The following is a 10,869-nucleotide window of genomic DNA, read 5'->3' as shown; positions in this document are numbered from 1 at the left end:
CGGCCCACCCGTCAGTCCCCACCATGTGGCGCTATCCCCTCGGCCACCTAGCTACCTACTACTCCCTCCGTCTCATAATACAAGGTCACATCCCACCAAAATCTGTTACATTATGGATAGAACCCTATCTAGATTTATAGTGTTAGGATGTGTCAACCAAAATTCTTATACTATGAGACGGAGGGAGTAGCAGGCATGTCATGGCAGCAAATTCCGTTTCTCTCTCCTTTCCTTAGCCCGGAAATTCACACCAACGCCCCTACAACCCTAGCGCAGCAGGGGGAGGGCCACCTCCAGGTGGGCCCGGCACTCGCGCGACGTCAGCGTAGCGGGTGGCAATTGGCCCTGCTCTCCGAAACGGAGATTCCCCCTGCTACAAGAATCGCCACGGTTTCTGTTCCACTCACCAGCGAGTACCCACACACGTGACAGGCACGCATGCTCTCTGCCCCCTCACGCGCTCTGCCCCCGGCGCCGCGGCCACGCCATGGCCGCCGCCGCGGACTCCGGCTCCCCCCCCTTCCCTCCCTTCCCCCTCGCTCTCTTCTCTGGTGGCGGAGTCCCCGGTCGGGTTATTATTATGCACTGGTTCCGGTTTTTTTTTTTCTTTTCTTCGCCATTTCTGTAGGGGCGGAGGAGGGGTGGGGGGACTTTTTGGGGGGTTGGAGATTGTGGTACATTGCGTTGTTGGGCGAGGACTTGGCCGTGGCCGCGGTTCGTCGTTCATGGGGGATGCTTGGGATTTAGGGTTTTGGTTTGGGTTTCGAGTGGGGATGAAATTCCTTTCATTTTGCGGGGGCTTTCTTCTCCGTTCGCTATTCGTCGCGTAAGGCGCTTTTGTGTGGTTCGGGCTTTTCTCGGTGATAATATGTGGATGGTAATGTTGGCTCGCGTCCGTTGGTCGAAATCTCCTGTGATCTTTTTTTGGATCGTGATGTCATGCATTAAGCACCTGTACATGTACACCTCGATTTGAGTAGAACAAGGTCTGTATTGTGCTTGGAAATGGTCGGGAAGAGTGATTTCCTAGCCGTGCTCCTCGGAAACAAACTATTTATGACATTTGAGGGCTTTTCCTATGAGGAAGGAGAAGTGCTTGTTCTACTCCTACCTCATTTGTTTGCTTGCTTGCTTGCTTGCTTGTTTGTTTGTTTGAGTGAATTAGGTTCTGGATTGGAGCTTTTTTGCTTTGCTTTGGAGCCTGCATAATGTTTCTAAAACGCTGACTGCAGAGGATCTCAATCCAGCGGTGGGGGGCACACTGAGAGTTATGTCGTGATTTCAGATTCTCATGGCGTACAAGGGAGGTGTTTGTTGAGAGAAAATAACCATTCTACCATCATCGAAACGGAGATTCGCTAAAATACCACTCCGCATTTGGGATTCACCAGAATGCCGCTCTCAAGTGTGGGGCTTTAAATGCCATTAACTTCCATTTTTTAGAACTAAAAATTGTTTCGTTGCTTCTCTCCTATGTTTAATGACCAAAATACCCCCGATTGAATCCATCAAAATTCCTCATTCTTCTTTCCTAGTCGAGCAGGAGCAGTGGCCTGGGAGTTAACTTCCATTTTTGAGAACTAAAAATTGTTTTGTCCCTTCTCTCCTATGTTTAATGACCAAAATACCCCAGATTGAATCCATCCAAATTCCCCATTCTTCTTTCCTACTCGAGTAGGAGCAGCAGTCTGGGAGCTAGGGTTGGCCCCGTGCCACCTTGCCGTTGCCGCTCCTCTTCTCGCGGGCGTCCCCGACCCCCGTCCCTACGCGCCACCGCCGCTCCTCTTCTCACTCCGCCGCCGTGCCAGTACTCCTCTTCTCGTGCCACCCTGTTGCTGGCCCACCTCTCCACTGCCACCATCCCTCCCCTCTTGTCGCTCGTCAACTGCTCCCACACGCTCTTCCTAGATGTGTGAGCTTCCACTTGATTGGATTCAATCGGGGGTATTTTGGTAAGTAAACATAGGAGGGAAAGGACAAAATAATTTGTAGTTCTCAAAAATAGAAGTTAATGGCATTTCGGCGAAGCCCCACACTTGAGTGGCATTGTGGCGAATCCCAAATGCGGAGTGGCATTTTAGCGAATCCCCGTTTTAATGATGGTAGAATGGCAATTTTCTCGTTTGTTGATGGCACTTGGGAAGTGGGCGTTTGCAGATGGTGCATATAAAGAGGAGTATATTTCACAATACTCTTTTAGTTTATTATGCCAAACCATGGTGATTTATGATTAATGACATCTATATACTCTAAACTATTCGACCCTACGAATTTCAATTCATACTAATTTTCTCGTCATGTTGAGCCATATCATCCTGAATCATCATGGTTATTGGATAGTTGTTCTGTGTCTGAGATTTGCAACCAGATCAGACCAGCCGCTCTATTCACATATCGAGCTCTTATGTGGTACTTGCCTTATGTGCTTGTTGATGTTGTTTCAGTATTGTTCGCTATTATATTATAGAACATCCTAAAAAACATTCTGTTCTAAAATTAAGAGTTGTGCATTAAGCTGACCATTCTTCTTGACATTTGCACAGTTTCAATGTTTTGCAGACTTAGGGGCTATTCAAGCATCATTTGGTTTCCTTCCCAACCAAAACCTGTTCTTTCATGGACCTAATCTGTTGTTTTCTCTTATTATAACTTGATACCCCAAACCACAACCAACATCTCCTCTGATTTAATCAATCTGCTGTCTTTGTAGGAATGTATTACCGCAGGCAAAGGAAGGCTTCTTCTGAGGCCAACGCCAATGTGTTTATGCCTGGGGGTCCAAATGGTATCTCATTTCCTGCATCAAATAGGGCTCATGATTGGGGATATGGCGGTGTTGGCGAAGAATGGGAAACTAGTTATGCTCGCAAACTCCAGTTGATGAATTTTCTTTCTGCACTGCATCAACGCACTGCAAATTCTTTGGTAACCACTAGAATGGATGCAAAAACAGAAGGACAGCTCAGCAATAATAGTTCTTGATTCCGATGATGAGGACGAATACACGGAAGGATGTGAACAGCTCACATCTGAGAACAATAAACAACAGGCACCATCTGGACCCACTAGTCCTTACACGACATGGATTGTATCCAGCACGAAAGACCAAGTAAATGGAACCTTGCATGTTGATGGAGTCCAAAGCACTCAAATTGTTCCATATGGTCAAAATGCACCGTTAATAAATCAGTTCCCTTTGCAAACCAGCTGGCAACCATCTATCCAATATGAAAGGGTTATATTGCAGAAAAGACCTGAGGAGCAACGCGTTCAAGATCTGGTGGTATGTATCTTTCACTTGAAATTTTTCAATGGACTATCCACTTCGACATATTGGTACTTTTACTCCATTACATACCTGCACTGACAAACCAATTTATTGCATCATGTCTTGTGATTGTATTTTGATAAATCTGAAGAGCATTATGATATTTCTTGTCTGGAATGTTAGAATGGAAATGTTTGATGTTTGTTGAATCTATACTCTTTTGAAGCTTAAATATCTCATATTTGAACTTTAACTCTTGTTGCTCACTGTAGGCAGCAAGCCATGCAGACAAGATAGCAGAAACACAAGTTCTCCTTACTCTTCCTACTCTTCCTACTCTTCCTAATGAGAGAAAACGAAGGAAAACAGAACCCACCACCCTGGTAGATGTTGATGGTGGAACTAACCTAGGAAAAAGAAAAAGGAAAAATCATCAAAATCAAGCAGCAGTTGATTCAAACTTGGATTTGCAACAAAATGATGTTCCTTCACAAAGCTACAGGACTATGATAGAAGAGGAGAAACCTGTAAAAGAAAGTGAAGGTCTCGAGGATCTTTGGAAAGATTTTTCATTGGCTGCTGAATGTACAAAGGTACAAGTTGTAATCACAGATGTTTTTTTTTTTACTTTTATTCTGCAGCATTATAAAATTGTTGGTTCTTTTTCCATCTGACTGCTAATTGTACTCGTAAATACATGCTATAATCTTTATTTTTTGTTTCAAGATTGAATACCACTGTGCACAAAGTAAGTTTCATGGCAAAGTGTATTTTATAAGATAAGATAGAGTTTGAAAAGGCATTCATTTGTCAAATCATTTAAATATGTGTATTATGACAAAGTTTTGAAGCATTTCAATTGATTATTTCTATCTGATTTGTGTCTTTTTCCAATAAAGCTCACGTAATATTCTTTGTCCAGCTTGATACAAATGAAGACATGTCCAATGAAAAAGATGTGGATGATGAAAATGAGATGGATGACGACTGCAATCATGACATTCGGATTCATGAAGATCTAGGCCACGTATGCCGTATTTGTGGCATGATTGTTAGAAAGGCTGAAACAATAATTGATTATCAGTGGAAAAAGGTGCGTACCATGTTTAGGACATGTGATTCTTCAAAGTTTTCAAAACTGTGATGTCTATGATTCTAGTTTTACTTTGAGGAAATTATAAGCAGACAACCAACTTTGGGAATTGTTTTTTTCATAAAGAAACTGCAAGTTAATTATTTACATGAAACCCCTCATGTCCCATACAGCGTCAACTTTTAAAGCCCCAAGCGTTAGATCTGATTATACTTGACACTACACACCAAGAGGGTCTAGTATATGAATGTTCGCTATTGGACAGTCACGCGAACGGTTCCGGCAACCTTCGTCTTACTCGTACGTCTAACCACGCCTGCATGCAAATATCTGTTACTAATACGTGTTCACATGAGAGTTGCTCTAAGCCTGCCTTTTCAAAGACCAAGTCCACCTATGCATATGTTATTTGATTTTCCTAGAATCGTACACATGTTCACGTATGACGTATGTCAACAGTAAATGTTAGTAAATGTTGGTTCTGTTAACAGTGAAATTTGGTAATCGGCAAAAACATCATCGGCTTAGAATCATTATTGGCTGCAGCATCTCGGAATTAGCCGATGGGAGTTATCAAGTCACCAATAGTCGGATTCCTGCTATATTCGGTTAAGGAAATCAATCTACTAAAGGAAGCTTATCCCTAAGTGACCGAGTTTAAAGAGGATGCGGCATGGCAGTTTATCTATTAATTAGGAATAGTTTGTTAGTTTCCTTTTATCTTTAGGAAAGTGTGTTTAGTGTCCGATAAGGACATTATATTTTCCTTTTATCTTTAGGTTAGTTTCTTTCTTGTCCGACAAGGACTTGTATCAACCCCTGGGTATAAATATGTACACCCGGAGTCTATGTAATCTATCTTCACGATCAATACAATTCGGCGCATCGCCACATTTTACCTTTTCTACTTTATTTTATGTCCGGCGGGACTTGGCACCTGACGCGGGGCTGCATCGGTGTTCGATCTCCAGCGAAGGGGTAAGTCCAATGCTCCGCCGGTCCAGGCAATTGTATCATCTACGTCGGCGTCGTTCAAGACTGCATCAAGACATTCGACCTCTTGGATTACTCTGGTTTGGATGATATATTTGCCTACCTATTTATCATATGTCTATGTTAATCTAGTCCTAGCATCTCAATTTAGCTCTATCGGCTGCTTCTCGTTTTAGGGTTTCTGCCGGTATCGGCTAAATCGCGTTGCTAGATTAGATTAGCTTAGACATCTACCACCCTGAAAACTCAGTCAACGGCTTGATTGTCTAGATATTATGTTTCTTTTCATACTTAGTGCTGCATCAGTTCAGTTTGATCTACTAAGTCGTGCTTAGAACCATAATCTCTAGCCTGCTTCTTGATTGCCAATAAGGGTTTCATCGGGGTTTCAGCCGATGAGTTATCTGGATGTTGCATCGGCTCATAAGGATTGCATATACATATAAGCAGGATTTAGCCGATGACAACAAAGATTGGTTTATACTGGATTATATTGTTATTTTATTACATCGTCGTCAGCCGATTGCCTTTATATCATTATCTACATTGGACAGATAGCCGATTGCTTAAACCCTATCGCTATCAGCTGGTATCGGCATCGGCTATTATCAGCATCGGCTGGAACTACTCCATCGGCTTGTCAGCCGATCGGCTGTTTTGATCTACTATTTGCATATCTTGTCAGTTGCAGGATCAAACTGACTGGCACGCTCGAATCTCGTCAATATTTGGACCTGCACAGGAGCTAAGCAGATCTCCCAGGCCAGTGTGTTCGATTTTTTTTTTCAACAGGTTCGATATATATAAAACTATTCTATACCCCCCTCCATCCAACCCACCTCCCCTCCCTCCAAGAGGGCAAACCCCCCCCCCCCCGCTCCCTCCCACCTGGTCAAAGGTCCCCCAAGTTGGTCAAACCCGCCTGTGACTTTCCCCACCACCTCCACTCTTCTCAGTTCTCGTCTCCAAACGATGTAGTAACGTGATGTTCATCGTGCAGTAACACCATGTATTACTTGTAGTAACAATATTGAAATGTAGTCATAATATAGTCATGTCGGATCTACTTTTGATAAACACTTTTTCTCTAACATCATGGTGCAAACGGTTTTTAAAAGTAGTACATGATGTGAGAGATATTACCCTACAAAGATTGTTTTTTAAAAATTGAACTCTCTACAAGTAGTAATACTATATCATATGTATTACTATTGTCTGCTATGTGTTACTGCAGTCACATCATACGATTACTACATGATGTAGTAATGATTATAAGTTTCATAGTAACATAGTGTGTTACTGCGATTTCTTGATAACGTTACTGCACGAATGCGTATAGTAAGAAAAGAAGTGTAGTAACATGGAGAGAGGGGAATTGGCTCGGTTTAAGGTGCAGTAACGTTCTATATGTTCTACAGTAACAACGTGTTTTACTGCAGTTATTGGATAGTGTTACTACATAAACATACGGTAATATGTAACTGTCAGGTGGTAACATGTATAAGCCGGTAACGTGTATAAGCCATGCAGTAACACTTTTACTTTCGTATAGTAACAAGTATATGGTTAGCATGTGAGACTTTGAACTCATATATTTTTTGTTTCAATTCCTGATTTAATGCAATTCACCACAATATTATTGTCAAAAGTGTAGTAACGTCATATACATTCATGCAATAACACTATATTGGAGGGAGGAGACCGATTTTCTTGAGAAGAGGGAGGAAGAACGGTTTCTTGAGGAGGGGAGTATGTAGATGCATTTTGAAGTTCTACCCTCCACATGCAGTAACACTATAGCATCATTGTGAAAACGGTTTTGAAAAATAATACTTATCTTGTGAGATATTGATTTTCGAATATTGGCATTTTAAACTTTAACCCTTCACATGCAGTAACAGAATATGTAATTTGCAGTAACAAGGGCATATACATGCAGTAACTTAGTTTTACCAAATGTATAAAATTGTTCAAAACACTCCTACATCAATCAGACATCGCTCAAAGCCACCTGCAGACTTTACCTATAGCCCACCTATTCGATCTTCATCTCGTAAAAATGATATAGTAAAACTACAATTATCGTGCAGTAACATAGCTACTTGGAAGTGGTAACATGCACCTATTATGTAGTAGCACTTCTACTTTTATGCAGTAACAAGTATATGGTTAGCATGTGAGGCTTTAACTCATATATTTTTGTTTCGATTCCTGGTCTACTACAATTTTACCATGACGTTACTGCCAGAAGTGCAGTAGCGTCCTATTTGTTCTATAGTAACGTGGCGTGTTACTGTACTTTTACGATAATGTTACTACTGGAGCATAGTACATGTTATGAGTTTCGTAGTAACATATCTTTGTTTTTTGTTTTACGATGGTAGAGAAAGATATTAGAATTGATAATCATATTACTTTCTCACAAAATTCTTGAAACAAATAGCACTATTAGATGAATTGGTTAGAAGAATGTGCTTTGACCTATGAGGTCATGGGTTCAAGTCTTGAATTTAGCAATTTATTTTTTATTTTCCTAGAAAAGAGAAAAAAGAATGTTTTAAGGAGAAAAAAAGATCGGGAGGGGGGAGGGGGAAGCGAGAGAGAAGGGATCGGGAGGTGGGAGGGGGAAGCGGGAGAGATCGGGAGGGGAAGGGGGGATCGCGGGATCGGGAGGTGGGAGGGGGAAGCGGGAGAGATCGGGAGGGGAAGGGGGGATCGCAGGAGGGAGGGAGGGGGGTATAGAATAGTCTCACCCTCTATATATATAAGATCGGGAGGGGGGAGGGGGAAGCGGGAGAGATCGGGAGGGGAAGGGAGGATAGTGGGAGGGAGGGAGGGGGGTATAGAATAGTCTCACCCTCTATATGTATGTGTGTGTGTATATATATATATATATATATATATATATATATATATATATATATATATATATATATATATATATATATATATATATATATATACACACACACACACACTCATATGGGGCACCATGGTGCCCGGGCACCATGGTATCAAATGCACAAAATCACTCAAATTTTTCAAAATTTTCAAATTGTGAGTATATACCTAATTATAATAATTTGATTCATACCTATACCTATCAACAAAACAACTCAAATTTAACTTTATTTCACAATCCATGATTACATACCTAACTAATTATATGTATGGATGCTGTATACTTAGAATCAAAATCTAACAAAAACAAGTTCAAATTCAGTTCAAACTTGCTTTGAACTAGTTAGTAAAGTAGTTAATGTTAATACCTAAGTAATTAAAAAAGTTTCATACTCATTTGAATTGGGTATATACTCAATTTCAACAATGGTGCCTGGGCACCATGGAGCACCAAACAAATTTACTATATATATATACGTATACGTATATATATATACGTATATATATATACGTATATATATATACGTACATATACATATATGTATATATATATACATATGTATATATAATTTTTATACATACTGTTTATACGTATATGTATAAAATTACATTCCTATTTTATAAAAGAAATTACATTCAAATTTTTCATCGTACTTTCCAACTAAATATATAAACTCTCGTAAATAAAGTTTATATACATAAAGTTTTTATATGTAATATTTATGTGCATAAAGTTTATACGTAAAGAGTTTCTATACGTAAAGTTTCCATTCAAAATATACTATCGAAAATTTAAGTACTACTAAAATTCTGAATTATATTTTAAAATACATTAAAAAAACTCTAATCAAAATGACCAGATAGAATGTCGCATTAGCCCATTCATGCTGGCCGCCTAGCCCATTAATAGCTCGAAGCTGATAACGTGCGGTGCAGCAGCAGCACATCCTGCGAAACAGTCGTGCTTTTGGAGCTCTACGGCTTGTTTGGTAACTGGAGGGAAGGGAATTGGGAGTTTACACGAGGGAATTGATGATGAGATTAAGATGGAAATTTAATTTTTAATCCCAATATCTTGTTTGGTAGAGGTGATGGAAATTGATAGGGAGTTTAGTTGGAGATTAGGTCATTAATAAAAACGGATGGCTGATATTTGCTTAGACAAAGTAAAGGAGAAATTCCCTCCCAATTACCTGCCCTACCCAGTTATTGAAAAGGAGGGAGTTCCTTTCTCAATTCCCCATCCCTATCCTACCAAAATTCCCATATCTCCCAATCAAACAAAACACTTAATAGCCTCATCCCTCTAAACTCCCAATCCCTCCTAAAAACTCCCTCCAACTAAACACCGCTAGAGTTTCACGACATGATAACCGAATCAGAAAAGTTTGGATCTGTCTCTCCATGCACGCGGTAGACAAAACTGGAAATTTTGAATCCGTTCGTGTCTTCCATATCTCGCGCGCGTAGACCTCCCCACACCTACACACCAGCTGTATCCACTTTGCCGTGTTCATGTCAAAAATCATTTTCCTCACTTCCTACACAAATGCTATTAATATTAAGGCACATAGTACCTTGAAGGTCTTTAGGCAGTGGAAGGGCATCACGATCAAGAGAAATTTGTGGATTCATGCTGAACGAAATAAAAATTACTGACATATAGTTCTCACACATACGGTTTTTGTAATGCTCGTTAGATTTACTGTGAATCTCTAGGGATTCTGGTTTCTTTTATAGAAAAACATGCTATGGGGGACCTTTTCTTTACTGAAATACTACTTCCTAAAATGGGGGAGTGTTTTCATTACCAACTCTTTTGATATTGATACCACTTTGGAGTATGTAGTAATAGTCGTTTTGGAAATCATATGGATTTCTTTAGTGGCTTGTACATGAGCTAAGCTGCGAGCCTGGGCAGTATTCAGAGCATGGGTCCTGTAGTAAAGATGGAATGCTTGCATCAGTTTTCTAAAGTTTGTTGGATTTTCATATGTGGATAAGAAAATTTAACTTCATGCTTACATTATATCAGGCTTCAAGGACAAGAACAAATTACTATGAATCACGTTCAAAGGATGCTGATGAGATTGATACTGGTGCTGTTAAAAGTTTCCGAAGATTTCATTGTCTCTGATATTGCCATTCATCCAAGACATGCGAAGCAAATGAGACCACATCAGTTGGAAGGATTCAGCTTCCTGGTCAAGAATCTAGTCGGAGACAAACCTGGAGGTTGCATTCTAGCTCATGCTCCTGGTTCAGGGAAGACATTTATGCTCATAAGTTTCATTCAAAGCTTCTTAGCAAAGTATCCTTCTGCAAGGCCCCTTGTAGTGCTTCCGAAAGGGATTGGGAGTAGTTATATTTATAGCGCCATATTTTTTAACAAAAATTAGTCGGCATGTATTTACATTGCAAGTCCCTAAATTACATATGTATTTTTAGTGTTTTTAATGTAAGTCCCAAACTTACATATGTAAGTCCTAAAATTACATATGCTACGAGAAGAACACGTCGCAGAAATTGCTTACCTTCTTTAAATTGAAGAGCTTGAAAACAGGTTTTGGAAAAAATCAACTAGGCACTCTGCAGCGAACCGGTGATACAAGGT

At 40.3% G+C, this 10,869-nt stretch overlaps 1 pseudogene; it reads left to right on the top strand.

Annotated features, from left to right (window-relative positions):
• Nucleotides 1-2,712: 2,712 nt before the first annotated feature.
• The window catches only part of LOC127783025 (protein CHROMATIN REMODELING 35-like), a 29,384-nt pseudogene continuing 21,227 nt past the window's right edge, over nucleotides 2,713-10,869 (top strand).

Source organism: Oryza glaberrima, chromosome 8 (assembly GCF_000147395.1).
Source record: "Oryza glaberrima chromosome 8, OglaRS2, whole genome shotgun sequence".
In the NCBI taxonomy this organism is placed as follows: domain Eukaryota; kingdom Viridiplantae; phylum Streptophyta; class Magnoliopsida; order Poales; family Poaceae; genus Oryza; species Oryza glaberrima.
This window is presented reverse-complemented; position numbering and strand designations above follow the sequence as displayed.